At 41.5% G+C, this 17,941-nt stretch overlaps 1 protein-coding gene across 2 annotated transcripts in view; it reads left to right on the top strand.

Annotated features, from left to right (window-relative positions):
• Window positions 1–17,941, top strand: part of MAP2K4 (mitogen-activated protein kinase kinase 4) — a 1,109,040-nt gene that overhangs the window by 898,353 nt on the left and 192,746 nt on the right. The gene's annotated exons all lie outside the window — the stretch shown is intronic.

Here is a 17,941-nt window from a genome sequence, read left to right as displayed (position 1 = left end):
TCATTCCACTAGGGCTGTGGCTTCCTTATGGGCATTCAAAAATGATGCTTCTGTTGAACAGATTTGCAAAGCTGCGACTTGGTCGTCTCTTCTCACTTTTTCAAAATTTTCCAAATTTGATAATTTTGCCTCGTCTGAGGCTGTTTTTGGGAGGAAAGTTCTTCAAGCAGTGGTGCCTTCCGTTTAGGTTCCCTGTCTTATCCCTCCCTTTTCATCCGTGTACTATAGCTTTGGTATTGTATCCCACAAGTAAGGATGAAATCAGTGGACTCATCGTATCTTTTAAAAGAAAAGGAAAATTTTATTCTTACCTGATAAAATTGTTTCTTTTAAGATACAATGAGTCCAAAACGGCCCACCCTGTTTTTATAAGACAGGTCTTTCTTTTTGTTAAACTTCAGTCACCTCTGCACCTTGGCTTTTCCTTTCTCTTCCTAACTTGGGTCAAATGACTGGAGTGGAAGGGAAGGGAGGAACTATGTAATGCTCTGAAGATCCTCCATTATCATAAACAAGTTTGATTGTGGTACTGTGAAATATCAAATGTATATACACTCCCAAAAATATGAAGACAGCCTAATGTGACTGTTGACAAAGTTAAGGAAAAACAGTGGAACTGAAGCGTATACATACCCAATTTTACAGCCCCAAATAAACCGCAATTATGATTGAAATTAATCTCTAGTGTCCTTAAAAAAGTTAAACCACAGTGCACCTCCTCGCCACAGCTCCGCTGCGGCACCTACCTGCCCCCACGGCACACTGACAAAGACTTCAAGTCTCCCGAACGCCTAAGACCTGCTTCTAAACGTTAACCATGCGGTCTTAGCGAACGTCGGGAAACAACCTCCTCTGCCGGGCTCCGACGCCGGAAGAAAATGCGCGGCTTCTAGACATATCCGGTCTGAAACGTGCGAAACTAGCCCCGCCCCTCGTGGGCGGAATACAGCCTTTAACATAAGTAAAAACGAGTCGTCACTGTAGGAGCACATTTGAAACAGTCCCACTATGTGACCTATACCCACTACATGCCCAAGTGTCCCCTTGAGTCGAGTGGTACACTGTACTAAGGGTAGTCCTTGCTTCAGAAGGTCTAAATCCCTCACCATATAATAGGCACCAACTACAGCCCTTTTCTGAGTTAAGTGTCCCAGAATATAATAGCTGCACGTACCTGGAAGTTGAACGACAGCATGATCAGTCCCACATCCAAGAGGTCCTTCTGCTCCCTCCTGTAGATCTGTGGAGACATACAGGGTCTTAGTTAAAATATGCTAAGACCATCAGCTGAAGGGCAGCACTCATTATGGGAGGCACAGTGAGAAGTGAATCCCACCAGTTCCCATTGCTTTAAAGCCACCTGTAGCTCTACTCTAGAGGCTGACAAGGAATACGGCTACACCCTGAGTAAAATAGCACTTACTGGTACCATTTTAAAAATAATAAACCCTTGATTGAAGAATCTAAACTAACACCTCACTTTACCTCTTCGTACACTAACACAGGCAAAGAGAATGACTGGGGTGGGAGGGAAGGGAGGAGCTATATATGCAGCTCTGCTGTGGTGCTCTTTGCCTCCTCCTGCTGACCAGGAGGCGATATCCCACAAGTAAGGATGAAATCCGTGGACTCATCGTATCTTAAAAGAAACAAATGTATCAGGTAAGAATACATTTTCCTTTTTAAGCTTCTGCTCTTTCTCATTGGTTTCATTGTCAAGGGTGTGTGTCGTTCCTTATTTCTTTTGCAAGATACGATGAGTCCACGGATTTCATCCTTACTTGTGGGATATCGCCTCCTGGTCAGCAGGAGGAGGCAAAGAGCTCCACAGCAGAGCTGCATAAATAGCTCCTCCCTTCCCTCCCAACCCAGTCATTCTCTTTGCCTGCGTTAGTGAAATGAAGAGGTAAAGTGAGGTGTTAGTTTGGATTCTTCAATCAAGAGTTTTTTATTTTTCAAATGGTGCCAAAGTGTACTATTTTACTTTAGGGCAGCCTCTGGAGTGATAGGCTATAGGTACTGGTGGAGTTTTAGCTTCACTGTGCCTCCCATACTTGTGCTGCTCTTCTGTGTATGGTCTTAAAGAATGTTAATTAAGACCCTTCTGCCTTCACAGGACCTCAGGAGGAAGAGTGGACCTCTTGACACTGTGAGATTATCATGCTGTTCCTCAGCATGGAGGTAAGTGCAGTCTTTTATTCTGGGGCTTTGCAGCATATCTCAGAACCGACTGTACTCTGCCTTTGATATTGGGAGCTATGGGCCTAAGGGCTTCCCTTGGACAGTATGTGGGTTCTCATTAGCTTGGAAAGAATGAGAACCGACATACTGCTTATTATCCAGACACTCTGGCATTTTAGAATTTAGCCTAGAAGCGCTGGGACATTAATGTGGGTATGTAACTGTACTGTAACGGGCTTGGCTCTATTAAATTTATTATATCATATAGATGGCTGACACTGGGGGAAGTGCTTACTGAAGTCCGGTACATGGCGGTACTGTACTTGTTTTTCCAGGGGTTGTGGTATGTTTCCGCCCACGAGGGGCGGGGCTTAGTGTTCGCGCGCCTAGCCGCGCAGTTTCTTACTCGTCTGAGTTTCGGTTGGCAGCGTCTCCTCACGGCTCCTAAGCTCGCTTGTTGTATTATCTTTCAAGCGATCTTAGGGGCGCCGTTCTAGAGGAGTTAAGAATTGGACACGTGGAGGCAGGTAGGAGCCGCAGCGGAGCTGCGGCAGGGTGACTGCTTTATTTCTTTCATGTAATTGGCAAGAGTCCATGAGCTAGTGACGTATGGGATATACAATCCTACCAGGATGGGCAAAGTTTCCCAAACCTCAAAATGCCTATAAATACACCCCTCTCCTTACCCACAATTCAGTTTTACAAACTTTGCCTCCTATGGAGGTGGTGAAGTAAGTTTGTGATTTCTACGTTGACATGCGCTTCTCAGCATTTTGAAGCGCGATTCCTCTGAGTACAGCGAATGTCAGAGGGACGTGGAGAGTATTTCCCTAACGGGGGTCTATTTCATAGGTTCTCTGTTTACGGTCGTAGAGATTCATCTCCTACCTCCCTTTTCAGATCGACGATATACTCTCATATACCATTACCTCTACTGATAACGGTTTCAGTACTGGTTTGGCTATCTGCTATATGTGGATGGGTGTCTTTGGTAAGTATGTTTTTATTTCTTAAGACACCTCAGCTATGGTTTGGCACTTTATGCATTTATATAAAGTTCTAAATATATGTATTGTACTTATATTTGCCTTGAGTCAGGTTCATGTATTCCCTTTTGCAGATTGTCAGTTTCATTAGTTTTTTTTTTTTCAATTGACTACTTGTTTTAATTTTCGGGCTCTCTTAGGCTCGTGGGTGCGCTAAATGCTACACTTTATTGCGTCATTCTTGGCGCAAGAATTTTTTGGCGCGGAAAAAACACGTTCGTTGACGCAAGTTCGTCATTTCCGGCGTTGTAGTTGACGCAGGGGTTCACACAGGGTTGCGTCGTTAGTGACGCGAGTGTCATTTCCGGACATGGTTGGCGCCAAAATATTTTCTAGTTACGTTGTGCGTCATACTTGGCGTCAAACTTTTTTCATTATTTATTGCCCCATTGCTTTTTGCCTCTTGCTTTTTTCTAAGTCAGAGGGCTATGCTATTTGCATTTTTTCCCATTCCTGAATCTGCCATATAAGGAAATTGATCATTTTGCTTTATATGTTGTTTTATCTTTTACATTCTGCAAGATGTCTCAACCTGATCCTGCCTCAGAAGTATCTGCTGGAACGTTGCTGCCTGACATCGGTTCTACCAAAGCTAAGTGCATTTGTTGTAAAATTGTGGAGATTATATCTCCTAATGTCATTTGTATTAGTTGCCATGATAAAGTGTTACATGCAGATAGTGTGTCCATCAGTAATAGTACATTGCCGGTTGCAGTTCCTTCAACTTCTAATGTACATGATATGCCTGTGAATTTTAAAGAATTTGTTACTGATTCCATTCAGAAGTCTTTGTCTGCATTTCCACCTTCTAATAAGCGTAAGAGGTCTTTTAAAACTTCTCATAAAGTTGATGAAATTTCAAATGACCGACAACATAATGAATTATCCACTTCTGATGAGGATCTATCTGATTCAGAAGATCCTTCCTCAGACATTGACACTGACAAATCTACTTATTTATTTAAAATAGAGTATATGCGTTCTTTGTTAAAATAAGTGTTAATTACTTTGGATATTGAGGAAGCTAGTCCTCTTGATATTAAAACTAGTAAACATTTAAATGCTGTTTTTAAACCTACTGTGGTTACTCCAGAGGTTTTTCCTATTCCTGATGCTATTTCTGACATGATTTCTAAGGAATGGAATAAGCTAGGTACTCCTTTTAATCCTTCTGCAAGGTTTAAAAAATTGTATCCTTTACCAGCGGTTGTAATTGAGTTTTGGGAAAAGATCCCCAAAGTTGATGGGGCTATTTCTACTCTTGCTAAACGAACCACTATTCCTATGGAAGATAGTACTTTAGAATCCTTTAGATAGGAAGCTTGAATCTTATCTAAGGAAGGCCTATTTATATTCAGGTCATCTTCTTAGGCCTGCACTTACTTTGGCTGATGTTGCAGCTGCTTCAACTTTTTGGTTGGAGAATTTAGCGCAACAAGAATTGGATTCTGACATATTTAACATTGTTCGCTTACTGCAACATGCTAATCATTTTATTTGTGATGCCATTTTTGATATTATCAAAATTGATGTTAGATCCATGTCTTTAGCTATTTTAGCTAGAAGAGCTTTATGGTTTAAATCTTGGAATGCTGATATGACATCTAAATCTAGATTATCTTTCTTTCCAAGGTAATAATTTATTTGGTTCTCAGTTGGATTCTATTATTTCAACTGTCACTGAGGGGAGAGGAGTTTTTTTGCCTCAGGATAAAAAACCTAAGGGTAAATCTAAGGCTTCTAATCGTTTTCGTTCCTTTCGTCAAAATAATGAACAAAAACCTAATCCTTCCCCCAGGGAATCTGTTTCCAATTGGAAGCCTTCAAATTGGAATAAATCCAAGCCTTTCAAGAAACTAAAGTCAGCCCCTAAGTCCGCATGAAGGTGCGGCTCTCATTCCAGCTCAGCTGGTAGGGGGCAGATTAAGGTTTTTCAAGGATGTTTGGATAAATTCTGTCCAAAATCAATGGATTCAGAGCATTGTCTCTCAGGGGTACCAAATTGGATTCAGAGTAAGACCTCCTGTGAGGAGATTTTTTCTCTCACGCATCCCAGTGAATCCAGTAAAAGCTCAGGCTTTCCTGAAGTGTGTTTCAAATCTGGAGTTTTCAGGGGTAATCATGCCGGTTCCTTTTCAGGAACAAGGCCTGGGGTTTTATTCAAATCTATTCATTGTCCCAAAGAAAGAAAAATTCATTCAGACCAGTTCTAGATCTGAAAATTTTAAATCGTTATGTAAGAGTACCAACTTTCAAGACTATAAGGACTATTCTGCCTTTTGTTCAGCAAGGACATTATATGTCTACAATAGACTTGCAGGATGCTTACCTTCATATTCCGATTCATCCAGAACATTATCAGTTCCTGAGATTCTCTTTTCTAGACAAGCATTACCAATTTGTTGCTCTTCCATTTGGCCTAACAAAAGCTCCAAGAATCTTTTCAAAGGTTCTGGGTGCCCTGCTCTCTGTAATCAGAGAACAGGGTATTGTGGTGTTTCCTTATTTGGACGATATCTTGGTACTAGCTCAGTTTTTTACGTTCTGCAGAATCTCACACAAATCAACTTATGTTGTTTCTTCGAAAACATGGTTGGAGGATCAATTTACCAAAAAGTTTTTTGATTCCTCAGACAAGGGTCACCTTTTTAGGTTTCCAGATAGATTCAGTGTCCATGACTCTGTCTCTAACAGACAAGAGACATTTGAAATTGGTTGCAGCATGTCGGCACCTTCAGTCTCAGTCATTCCCTTCAGTGTCTATGTGCATGGAAGTTTTAGGCCTCATAACTGCAGCATCGGACGTGATTCCTTTTGCTCGTTTTCACATGAAACCTCTCCAGCTTTGCATGCTGAATAAATGGTGCCGGGATTATACAAATATATCACAAATAATATCCTTAAATCCCAATGTTCGACACTCTCTGACGTGGTGGTTAAATCACCAGCGTTTAGTTCAAGGGGCCTATTTTGTTCAGCCAACCTGTACTGTGATCACAACAGGTGTGAGTCTTTCAGGTTGGGGAGCTGTATGGGGATCTCTGACAGCACAAGGAGTTTGGAAATCTCAAGAGGCGAGATTACCAATCATAATTGGTTCGGGCCTGACTTGAAGGAGATCATTTCTGACATTACGGGAGGTAAGGGTCACCTCCTCCCTCAAGATAAAACATCTAAGCAAAGGGGACGACAGAGTAATTTTCGTTCCTTTCGAAATTTCAAGGGAATCTCCTCTTCCACTAGACAGAAAGGGAATTTTTCTTAAACCAAGTCCACCTGGAGACCCAACCAGGCTTGGAACAAGGGTAAACAACCCAAGAAGACTGCTGCTGCTGCTGCTACCAAGACAGCATGAAGGGGCGGCCCCCGATCCGAGACCGGATCTAGTATGGGGGCAGACTTTCTCTCTTTGTGCAGGCTTGGATCAGAGACGTTCAGGATCCCTGGACACTAGAAATCGTGTCTCAAGGGTATCAGTTGGAGGAAGGTTTCTTCTTTCACGATTATCTGTCGACCGGATAAAAAGAGAGGCGTTCTTACGCTGTGTAGGAGATCTCTACCTCATGGGAGTAATATGCCCCGTTCCAATTCAGGAACAGGGGCAGGGGTTTTACTCAAATCTCTTTGTAGTTCCCAAAAAAGAGGGAACGTTTCGACCCATTTTAGATCTCAAAAGTCTAAACAAGTTTCTCAGAGTTCCATCCTTCAAGATGGAAACTATTCGGACCATTCTTCCATTGATCTAGGAGGGTCAATATATGACTACCATGGATCTAAAGGATGCATATCTTCATATCCCTATACACAGGGATCATCACAAGTTCCTGAGGTTTGCCTTCCTGGTCAAATATTTTCAGTTTGTGGCCCTCCCTTTCGGTCTGACCACGGCACCCAGAATCTTCACAAAGGTTCTGGGATCTCTGCTGGCGGGTCTAAGACCGTGGGGCATTGCTGTGGTGCCTTATCTGGACGATATTCTGATCCAGACTTTGTCTTATCAGCTAGCAAAGTCCCATACCGACATTGTTCTGTCCATTCTAAGGATTCATGGGTGGAAGGTGAATCACGAGAAAAGTTCACTAGTTCCACAGACAAGGGTTCCTTTCCTGGGAATTCTAATCGACTCTCTATTTATGAAGATCTTTTTGACGGAAGTCAGAAAGTTAAAAATTCTGAACACGTGCCGATCTCTTCAGTCCAATCCTCAGCCGTCAGTGGCTCAGTGCATGGAGGTAATTGGCTTAATGGTGGCAGCAATGGACATCATTCCGTTTGCACGTTTTCATCTCAGACCTCTACAACTGAACATGCTGAGACAGTGGAATGGAGATTATGCAAATTTGTCTCCTCAAATAGATCTAGATCAGGAGACAAGGGACTCTCTTCTGTGGTGGTTGTCGCTGGATCATCTGTCCCAGGGGACATGCTTCCGCAGACCCTCATGGGAGATAGTGACAACGGATGCCAGTCTGATAGGATGGGGCAGTCTGGAATTCCTTGAAAGCTCAAGGTGTATGGACTCGATCAGAATCTCTACTTCCCATTAACATTCTGGAGTTAAGAGCAATATTCAATACGCTTCTGGCTTGGCCTCAGTTGGCTTCGACCAAATTCATCAGATTCCAGTCGGACAATATCACGACTGTGGCCTACATCAATCATCAGGGAGGAACAAGGAGTTCCTTAGCGATGGCATAAGTAACAAGGATAATTCAGTGGGCGGAGTCTCACTCTTATCTATCCGCAATCCACATCCCAGGAGTGGACAATTGGGAGGCAGAATTTTTGAGCAGACAGACGTTTCAACCGGGGGAATGGTAACTCCACCTGGAAGTATTATCCAGCCTGATTCTCAGATGGGGCAGGCCGGAGCTGGATCTCATGGCGTCTCGTCAGAATGCCAAGCTCCTGAGATACAGATCCAGGTCCAGGGATCCTCAGGCCGAACTGATAGATGCCTTGGCAGTGCCTTGGTCGTTCAACCTAGCTTATGTGTTCCCTCCATTTGCTCTCATTCCCCGGGTGATTGCTTGAGTCAAACGGGAGAGAGCTTCGGTGATTCTCATTGCTCCTGCGTGGCCTTGCAGGACTTGGTATGCCGATCTGGTGGACATGTCATCTCTACCACCGTGGAAGCTTCCATTGAGGCAGGACCTGCTCATTTAGGGACCCTTCCATCATCCGAATCTAATTTCTCTGCAACTGACTGCTTGGAGATTGAACGCTTGATTTTATCTAAGTGAGGGTTCTCTGATTCGGTCATTGATACCTTGATCCAGGCTTGTAAGCCTGTTATGAGAAAGATTTACCATAAGATATGGCGTAAATATCTTTATTGGTGCAAATCCAAGGGCTACTCATGGAGTAGGGTTAGGATTCCCAGGATTTTTTCTTTTCTCCAAGAAGGATTGGAGAAAGGGTTGTCAGCAAGTTCCTTAAAGAGACAGATTTCTGCTTGGTCTATTTTGCTTCACAAGCGTCTGGCAGATGTTCCAGATGTTCAATCCTTTTGTCAGGCTCTGACTTGAATCAAGCCTGTGTTTAGACCAATTGCTCCTCCTTGGAGTTTGAATTTAGTTCTTACTGTTCTTCAAGGGGGTCTGTTTGAACCTATCCTTTCCATAGGTGAACATCTTTGATTTGTTATTTGTGCTGTTGGCATTAAAAATTAAAATAAAAAAATAAAAAAAATAAATCAAGAATGTAAGCAAGCACTATGCCGCTATGCATGGTTTTGAAAGAAAAAAAAATACCCGGGGACCAGGCTTACATTATTGGTTTGAAAAAAATAAAGATAATAATAGAACAAAGAAAAATTGAGTATCTTGGAAAGTTTTATTTTTAGTTGCTATTTCTTATGCTCGCATAGTTTCTGAGCTTTCAGCATTACAATGTGATTCTCCTTATCTTATTTTCCATGCAGATAAGGTAGTGTTGCGTACCAAACCTGGTTTTCTTCCTAAGGTTGTTTCAAATAAAAATATTAATCAGGAAATTGTTGTTCCTTCCTTGTGTCCTAACTCGTCTTCTATGAAGGAGCGACTGTTCCATAATTTGGACGTGGTCCGTGCCTTGAAGTTTTACTTACAGGCAACTAAGGAGTTTTGTCAATCTTCTTCCCTGTTTGTTGTTTTTTCTGGGAAGCGTAGGGGTCAGAAAGCTACGGCTACCTCTCTTTCTTTTTGGCTGAAGAGTATCATTCGTTTTGCATATGAGACTGCTGGACAGCAGCCTCCTGAACGAATTACGGCTCATTCCACTAGGGCTGTGGCTTCCTCATGGGCATTCAAAAATGATGCTTCTGTGGAACAGATTTGCAAAGCTGCGACTTTGTCTTCTCTTCACACGTTTTCAAAATTTTACAAATTTGATACTTTTGCCTCGTCCGAGGCTGTTTTTGGGAGGAAAGTTCTACGAGCAGTGGTGCCTTCCGTTTAAGTTCCTTGTCTTGTCGCTCCCGTTTCATCCATGTCCTATTGCTTTGGTATTGTATCCCACAAGTAAGGATGAAATCCGTGGACTCATCGTATCTTGTAAAAGAAAAGGAAATTTATTCTTACCTGAAAAATTTGTTTATTTTACGATACGATGAGTCCTTGGCCCTCCCTGTTTTTATGAGACAGGTGTTTATTTTTGTTTAACTTCAGTCACCTCTGCTCCTTGGCTTTTACCTTTCTCTCCCTAACTTCGGTCGAATGACAGGGTTGGGAGGGAAGGGAGGAGCTATTTATGCATATGCAGCTCTGCTGTGGAGCTCTTTGCCTCCTCCTGCTGACCAGGAGGCGATATCCCACAAGTAAGGATGAAATCCTTGGACTCATCGTATCGTAAAAGAAACAAATTTATCAGGTAAGAATAAATTTGCTTTTTTCTCCTTTGGGAGTTAAGCGGCAGTGAAATGGGGAGGAACCAGTACTTGCATTTATTTCTACCTTCTCCAAAGATATACGAAATACTGATCCCTCGGTACAGAATCTGACTTCTTGTTCTGGGTGCGAGGAACTGATTCAGGAAGTCTTACTCACATTGTACACAACACCACTCACAACACAACCAGCCAGGTGCTACAACACCAGTGTACCCAGACGCCCTGTGTGAGGCGCGGACAAAGTCATAAACCAAACTAATCTCGCTGATCCTTTCTTAGCTAAATATTGTAATATTCTAGAGTTTTTTTCAAATGGCATTTAATTATTGAGTTTATTTTCTTTCATGTAATTGGCAAGAGTCCATGAGCTAGTGACGTATGGGATATACAATCCTACCAGGAGGGGCAAAGTTTCCCAAACCTCAAAATGCCTATAAATACACCCCTCACCACACCCACAATTCAGTTTTACAAACGGTGCCTCTTATGGAGGTGGTGAAGTAAGTTTGTGCTAAGATTTCTACGTTGACATGCGCTTCTCAGCTTTGTTGAAGCCCGATTCCTCTCAGAGTATAGTGAATGTCAGAGGGACGTGAAGAGAGTATCACCTATTGAATGCAATGATTTTCCTAATGGGGGTCTATTTCATAGGTTCTCTGTTTACGGTCGTAGAGATTCATCTCCTACCTCCCTTTTCAGATCGACGATATACTCTCATATACCATTACCTCTACTGATAACTGTTTCAGTACTGGTTTGGCTATCTGCTATATGTGGATGGGTGTCTTTTTTGGTAAGTATGTTTTTTATTACTTAAGACACCCCAGCTATGGTCTGGCACTTTATGCATTTATATAAAGGTCAAAATATATGTATTGTACTTATATTTGCCATGAGTCAGGTTCATGTATTTCCTTGTGCAGACTGTCAGTTTCATATTTGGGAAATAAACATATTTTTCTTTTACAAGATACGATGAGTCCACGGATTTCATCCTTGTGGGATATTGCCTCCTGGTCAGCAGGAGGAGGCAAAGAGCACCACAGTAGAGCTGTTTATATAGCTCCTCCCTCCCTTCCCACCCCAGTCATTCTCTTTGCCTGTGATAGTGATAGGAAGAGGTAAAGTGAGGTGATAGTTATAGATTCTTCAATCAAGAGTTTGCTATTTTTATAAGTGGTGCCTCAGTGTACTACTTTGTTCTGGGGTATAGCCTAGACCAGATCAGTATCTTCAGTACAAAGAGAAGCATTTGGTGGCTTTAAAGCAATGGGAACTTGTGGGACATTATTCTCACTGCGCCTCCCATACCTGTTTTGCTGCCCTACCTGCAAAAGTCTGAGAGAGAGAGAGAGACTAAGTACTTTTTGTTATCTCCACAGACCAATGTGAGGAGAATTTGAGAGCCTCGTAAGCCAGGTGGACTGCCTTACTGCCGGGCAGGGTTTTCAGGTAAGTGCTAAAAAAAATTCTGGAGTGGGTACACAGAAATATTTGGCACTATATATTTATATATTTATGAATAACTGTATCCCTGAGAGAGGGTAAGTTATTGGGCAGTGGCTGCTAGGACGTGAGAGTGGATCTAGGTTATTTTTGAAAAACCTTCTGCCATGCTCTCTGCTCCCTTCGGCTTGTATTAACAGATGGCAGCCGACAGGGCTTATGAATGTACATGTTTGGTCAAGTCCCGGCTCCTACCGACTGACAATAAACTATAGTTAACGGCCATAGGGGATTTTTATTGTTCAGCATGTTACGGTGACTCCTGCATGCTGTGTGTCCCAGCTCCCAACAGCGACATTTCTAAATAATGGCTGACAGGGAGGTTTATTCTTCTTAAGTATGGAGGAGTTAGGTTGATTGGGTCCCTGCTCACCATGGCTTCCGATCCTGAGAGTCGCAGCCGATTGCAAGGGTTCTTTTTATTAAGCAGAGAGAACTGTTCATGAACAAAGCTAAATGCATGAATCCTTAATGTCTCTACTAATGGTAGCAGCCGAAAGGGAGACTGTGTTAATGTTTTTAATGGCTTTATGTAACTGAATTTAGCAGCCGTTACAACGATGTCTGCATGGTACTTGTTTCTGTTCCCATCGGCTTCCGATATTAAATAGGAGCAAATAGGATTATGCGTTTACCACATAATTGTTCTGCATTCTCGACTTCTGCTTGAACAGGGAAGCTAAGCAGGTTTCTAATGTCTATCCCATGCTACCCCCGATGGCTTACAGTTATATATTTAGCAGTCGACAGGGAGGTTGGAGTTTTACGATGTCAGGGAGTTTTATAGTGTCTCCTCAGGCAATCAGTATGGTTGGTGCAGACTTTGTTCCCTACGGCTTACAATGCTAAGATTACCAGCCGCCAGGGAGGTTTTTATTAGTTTAACATGGATCTATGTTGACAAATCGTATTTATCCCTGCTCATATAGGCTTACATGAATTATCTGGCAGCCGATGAGGAGGGTTATTCTCTTCCATGTGTAGGGTTTGATATGCTTGGTGCAGGTTTTCGTTCCCTATGTCTTATTCAGACGGCAGGGAGCTTTACGTTGTTTATAACCAAGTCTTAAGGTTCCCAATGGCTTGTTTTACTTTGTAGCCTGCTGGGAGGGTTTGTTTGTTAATTACCTTAACATTTTGTATACTTCTTTAAGCCCGGGAGATTGGCCGATTTACGCCCATGATGGGCGGGGCTTCGGTTTGCGCCTTGTTTGCGTGCCTTTGATCCCGGAAGAGGTCTTCTCGGCTTGTTCAGCGGAGAGACTTTTGATTAAGAACTGCTCAAAAACATCACTAGATTACTTACATATAAAATGAGATGTTTACAAGAGCTTTTATCGGCTGGAGGTTTTAAAATGGGCTGTCTTTTTTTGCTGCATTAGTTAAAGTGGCAGCGGGGCAACTCCACAAACACAAAAGCACCTAAGAGTGTTTTTATATACCGGATCCTATTATTCAATGGGTGTTTAACCCCTTAAGGACCAGCGACGTACCCTGTATGTCGCTGGCCTTTTTTTGGGACTTGATTGTTTTATACCGTGGTCTTGCCACCAGTGTTGAGACTGCTCTATTCCACAAAGCCTTCTGGAGGGAGAGCATTAATAGCGTGTTCTTGCTAGACTTGTGCTATTATGTCCGGAAAAAACCCTTAACGACCAGTGACATACAGGGTATATTGTGGTCATTAAGGGGTTAATCCGGTAGAGGGCACATATCATTTCACATAATTTTGATTATATCCTTGCAGTCACAGTAATTTATCTAACCTAATAAGAGTGCATACATGATGTACATGATATACCTGTTCTAATGTACGTGATATACCTATGAATTTTAGAGAATTTGTTACTGATTCTATTCAGAAGGCTTTGTCTGCATTTCCGTCTTCTAATAAACGTAAAAGGTCTTTTAAAACTTCTCATTAAGTTAAGGAAATTTCAAATGACCGACAACATAATGATTTATCCTCCTCTGATGAGGATCTATCTGGTTCAGAAGATCCCTCCTCAGATATTGACACTGACAAATCTACTTATTTGTTTAAAATAGAGTACTGTATATTTGTTCTTTGTTAAAAGAAGTGTTAATTACTTCGGATATTGAGGAGACTAGTCCTCTTGACATTAAGACTAGTAAACGTTTAAATGCTGTTTTTAAACCTCCTGTGGTTACTCCAGAGGTTTTTCCTATTCCTGATGCTATTTCTGATATGATTTCTAAGGAATGGAATAAGCCAGGTACTCCTTTTATTCCTTCTGCAAGGTTTAAACAATTGTATCCTTTACCAGCAATTTCTATAGAGTTTTGGGAAAAGATCCCCAAAGTTGATGGGGCTATTTCTACTCTTGCTAAATGTACCACTTTTCCTATGGAAGATAGTACTTCTTTTAAAGATCCTTTAGATAGGAAACTTGAATCCTATCTAAGGAAAGCCTATTTATATTCAGGTCATCTTCTTAGGCCTGCAATTTCTTTGGCTGATGTTGCGGCTGCATCAACTTTTTGGTTGGAGAATTTAGCGCAACAAGAATTGGATTCTGACATATCTAGCATTGTTCGCTTACTGCAACATGCTAATCATTTTATTTGTGATGCCATTTTTGATATTATCAAAATTGATGTTAGATCCATGTCTTTAGCTATTTTAGCTAGAAGAGCTTTATGGCTTAAATCTTGGAATGCTGATATGACATCTAAATCTAGATTATCTTTCTTTCCAAGGTAATAATTTATTTGGTTCTCAGTTGGATTCTATTATTTCAACTGTTACTGGAGGAAAGGGTTTTTTTCTGCCTCAGGATAAAAAACCTAAGGGTAAATCTAAGGCTTCTAACCGTTTTCGTTCCTTTCGTCAAAGTAAGGAACAAAAATCTAATCCTTCCCCCCAAGGAATCCGTTTCCAATTGGAAGCCTTCCTCAAATTGGAATAAATCCAAGCATTTTAAAAAACCAAAGTCAGCCCCTAAGTCCGCATGAAGGTGTGGCCCTCATTCCAGCTCAGCTGGTAGGGGGCAGATTAAGATTGTTCAAGGATTTTTGGATAAATTCTGTCCAAAATCAATGGATTCGGAGCATTGTCTCTCAAGGGTATCGAATAGGATTCAGAGTAAAACCTCCTGTGAGAAATTTGTTCTCTCTCACGTATCGCAGCAAATCCAGTAAAAGCTCAGGCTTTCCTGAAGTGTGTTTCAGACCTGGAGTATTCAGGGGTAATCATGCCGGTTCCTTTTCAGGTACAAGGTCTGGGGTTTTATTCAAATCTTTTCATTGTCCCAAAGAAGGAAAATTCATTCAGACCAGTTCTGGATCTGAAAATTTTGAATCGTTATGTAAGAGTACCCACTTTCAAGATGGTGACTATAAGGACTATTCTGCCTTTTGTTCAGCAAGGACATTATATGTCTACAATAGACTTGCAGGATGCATACCTTCATATTCCGATTCATCCAGAACATTATCAGTTCCTGAGATTCTCTTTTCTAGACAAGCATTACCAATTTGTTGCTCTTCCATTTGGCCTAGCAACAGCTCCAAGAAATCTTTTCAAAGGTTCTAGGTGCCCTACTATCTGTAATCAGAGAGCAGGGTATTGCGGTGTTTCCTTATTTGGACGATATCTTGGTACTAGCTCAGTCTTTACGTTCTGCAGAATCTCACACGAATCAACTAGTGTTGTTTCTTCAAAATCATGGTTGGAGGATCAATTTACAAAAGAGTTTCTGGATTCCTCAGACAAGGATCACCTTTTTTAGGTTTCCAGATAGGTTCAGTGTCCATGACTCTGTCTCTAACAGGGAAGAGACGTTTGAAATTGGTTGCAGCCTGTCGGTACCTTCAGTCTCAGTCATTCCCTTCAGTGGCTATGTGCATTGAAGTTTTAGGCCTCATGACTGCAGCATCGGATGCGATTCCTTTTGCTCGTTTTCACATGAGACCTCTCCAGCTTTGTATGCTGAATCAATGGTGCAGGGATTATACAAAGATATTACAGTTAATATCCCTAAATCCCAATGTTCAACACTTTCTGACGTCGTGGTTAAATCACCAGTGTTTAGTTCAAGGGGCTTCCTTTGTTCGGCCAACCTGGACTGTGATCACTACAGACGCAAGTCTTTTAGGTTGGGGAGCTGTTTGGGGATCTCTGACAGCGCAAGGGGTTTGGAAATCTCAAGAGGCGAGATTACCAATCAATATTTTAGAACTCCGTGCAATTTTCAGAGCTCTTCAGTTTTGGCCTCTGTTGAAGAGATAACCGTTCATTTGCTTTTAGACAGACAATATCACAACTGTGGCATATGTCAATCATCAGGGTGGGACTCACAGTCCTCAAGCTATGAAAGAAGTATCTCGGATACTTGCTTGGGCGGAATCCAGCTCCTGTCTAATCTCTGCAGTGCATATCCCAGGTGTAGACAATTGGGAGGCGGATTATCTCAACCGTCAGACTTTACATCCAGGGGAGTGGTCTCTTTATCCAGATGTGTTTTCTCAGATTGTTCAGATGTGGGGTCTTCCAGAGATAGATCTCATGGCCTCTCATCTAAACAAGAAACTTCCCAGATACCTCTCCAGGTCCAGGGATGTTCAGGCGGAAGCATTGGATGCACTGACACTTCCTTGGTGTTATCATCCTGCTTACATTTTCCGCCTCTAGTTCTTCTTCCAATAGTAATATCCAAAATCATCATGGAACAATCGTTTGTGTTGCTGGTGGCTCCAGCATGGCCTCACAGGTTTTGGTATGCGGATCTTGTTCGAATGTCCAGTTGCCAACCTTGGCCACTTCCGTTAAGGCCGGACCTACTGTCTCAAGGTCCGTTTTTCCATCAGGATCTCAAATCATTAAATTTGAAGGTATGGAAATTGAACGCTTAGTTCTAAGTCATAGAGGTTTCTTTGACTCAGTGATTTATACTATGTTACAAGCTCGTAAATCTGTCTCTAGAAAGATTTATTTTCGAGTTTGCAAGACCTACATTTCATGGTGTTCTTCTCATAAATTCTCTTGGCATTCTTTTAGAATCCCTAGAATTTTACAGTTTCTTCAGGATGGTTTGGATAAGGGTTTGTCTGCAAGTTCCTTGAAGGGACAAATCTCTGCTCTTTCTGTTTTATTTCACAGAAAGATTGCTAAACTTCCTGATATTCACTGTTTTGTTCAGGCTTTAGTTCGTATTAAGCCCGTCATTAAATCAATTTCTCCTCCTTGGAGTCTTAATTTGGTTTTGAAGGTGTTACAGGCTCCTCCATTTGAGCCTATGCATTCTTTGGACATTAAACTACTTTCTTGGAAAGTGTTGTTCCTTTTGACCATCTCTTCTGCTAGAAGAGTTTCTGAGCTATCTGCTCTTTCTTGTGAATCTCCTTTTCTGATTTTTCATCAGGATAAGGCGATTTTGCGGACTTCATTTAAATGTTTGCCTAAAGTTGTGAATTCTAACCACATTAGTTGAGAAATTGTTGTCCCTTCATTGTGTCCTAATCCTAAGAATTCTTTGGAAAGATCCTTACATTCTTTGGATGTGGTGAGAGCTTTGAAATATTATGTTGAAGCTACTAAAGATTTCAGGAAGACTTCTATTCTATTTGTTATATTTTCTGGTCCTTGGAAAGGTCAGAAGGCCTCTGCTATTTCCTTGGCTTCTTGGTTAAAGTTTTTGATTCATCAAGCTTATTTTGAGTCGGATCAGGCCCCACCTCAGAGAATTACAGCTCATTCTACTAGATCAGTCTCCACTTCGTGGGCTTTTAAGAATGAAGCTTCAGTTGATCAGATTTGCAAAGCAGCAACTTGGTCCTCTTTGCATACATTTACTAAATTCTACCATTTTGATGTATTTGCTTCTTCAGAAGCAGTTTTTGGTAGAAAAGTTCTTCAGGCAGCTGTTTCAGTTTGATTCTTCTGCTGATATTTAAGTTTTTCTTTTCTTCATGAGAATAACTTATATTTTGGGTTGTGGATCATTTTTTCAGCGAGAAATGGCTGTTTATTTTTATCCCTCCCTCTTGAGTGGAGTTCCACATCTTGGGTATTGATATCCCATACGTCACTAGCTCATGGACTCTTGCCAATTACATGAAAGAAAACATAATTTATGTAAGAATTTACCTGATAAATTCATTTCTTTCATATTGGCAAGAGTCCATGAGGCCCACCCTTTTTATGGTGGTTATGATTTTTTTGTATAAAGCACAATTATTTCCAAATTTCTTTGTTGATGCTTTTTACTCCTTTCTTTATCACCCCACTTCTTGGCTATTCGTTAAACTGAATTGTGAGTGTGGTAAGGGGTGTATTTATAGGCATTTTGAGGTTTGGGATACTTTGCCCCTCCTGGTA

Source organism: Bombina bombina, chromosome 1, assembly GCF_027579735.1.
Source record: "Bombina bombina isolate aBomBom1 chromosome 1, aBomBom1.pri, whole genome shotgun sequence".
Taxonomy (NCBI): domain Eukaryota; kingdom Metazoa; phylum Chordata; class Amphibia; order Anura; family Bombinatoridae; genus Bombina; species Bombina bombina.
The sequence above is the reverse complement of the archived record's forward strand: the minus strand, read 5'-3'. Positions and strand labels throughout refer to the sequence as shown.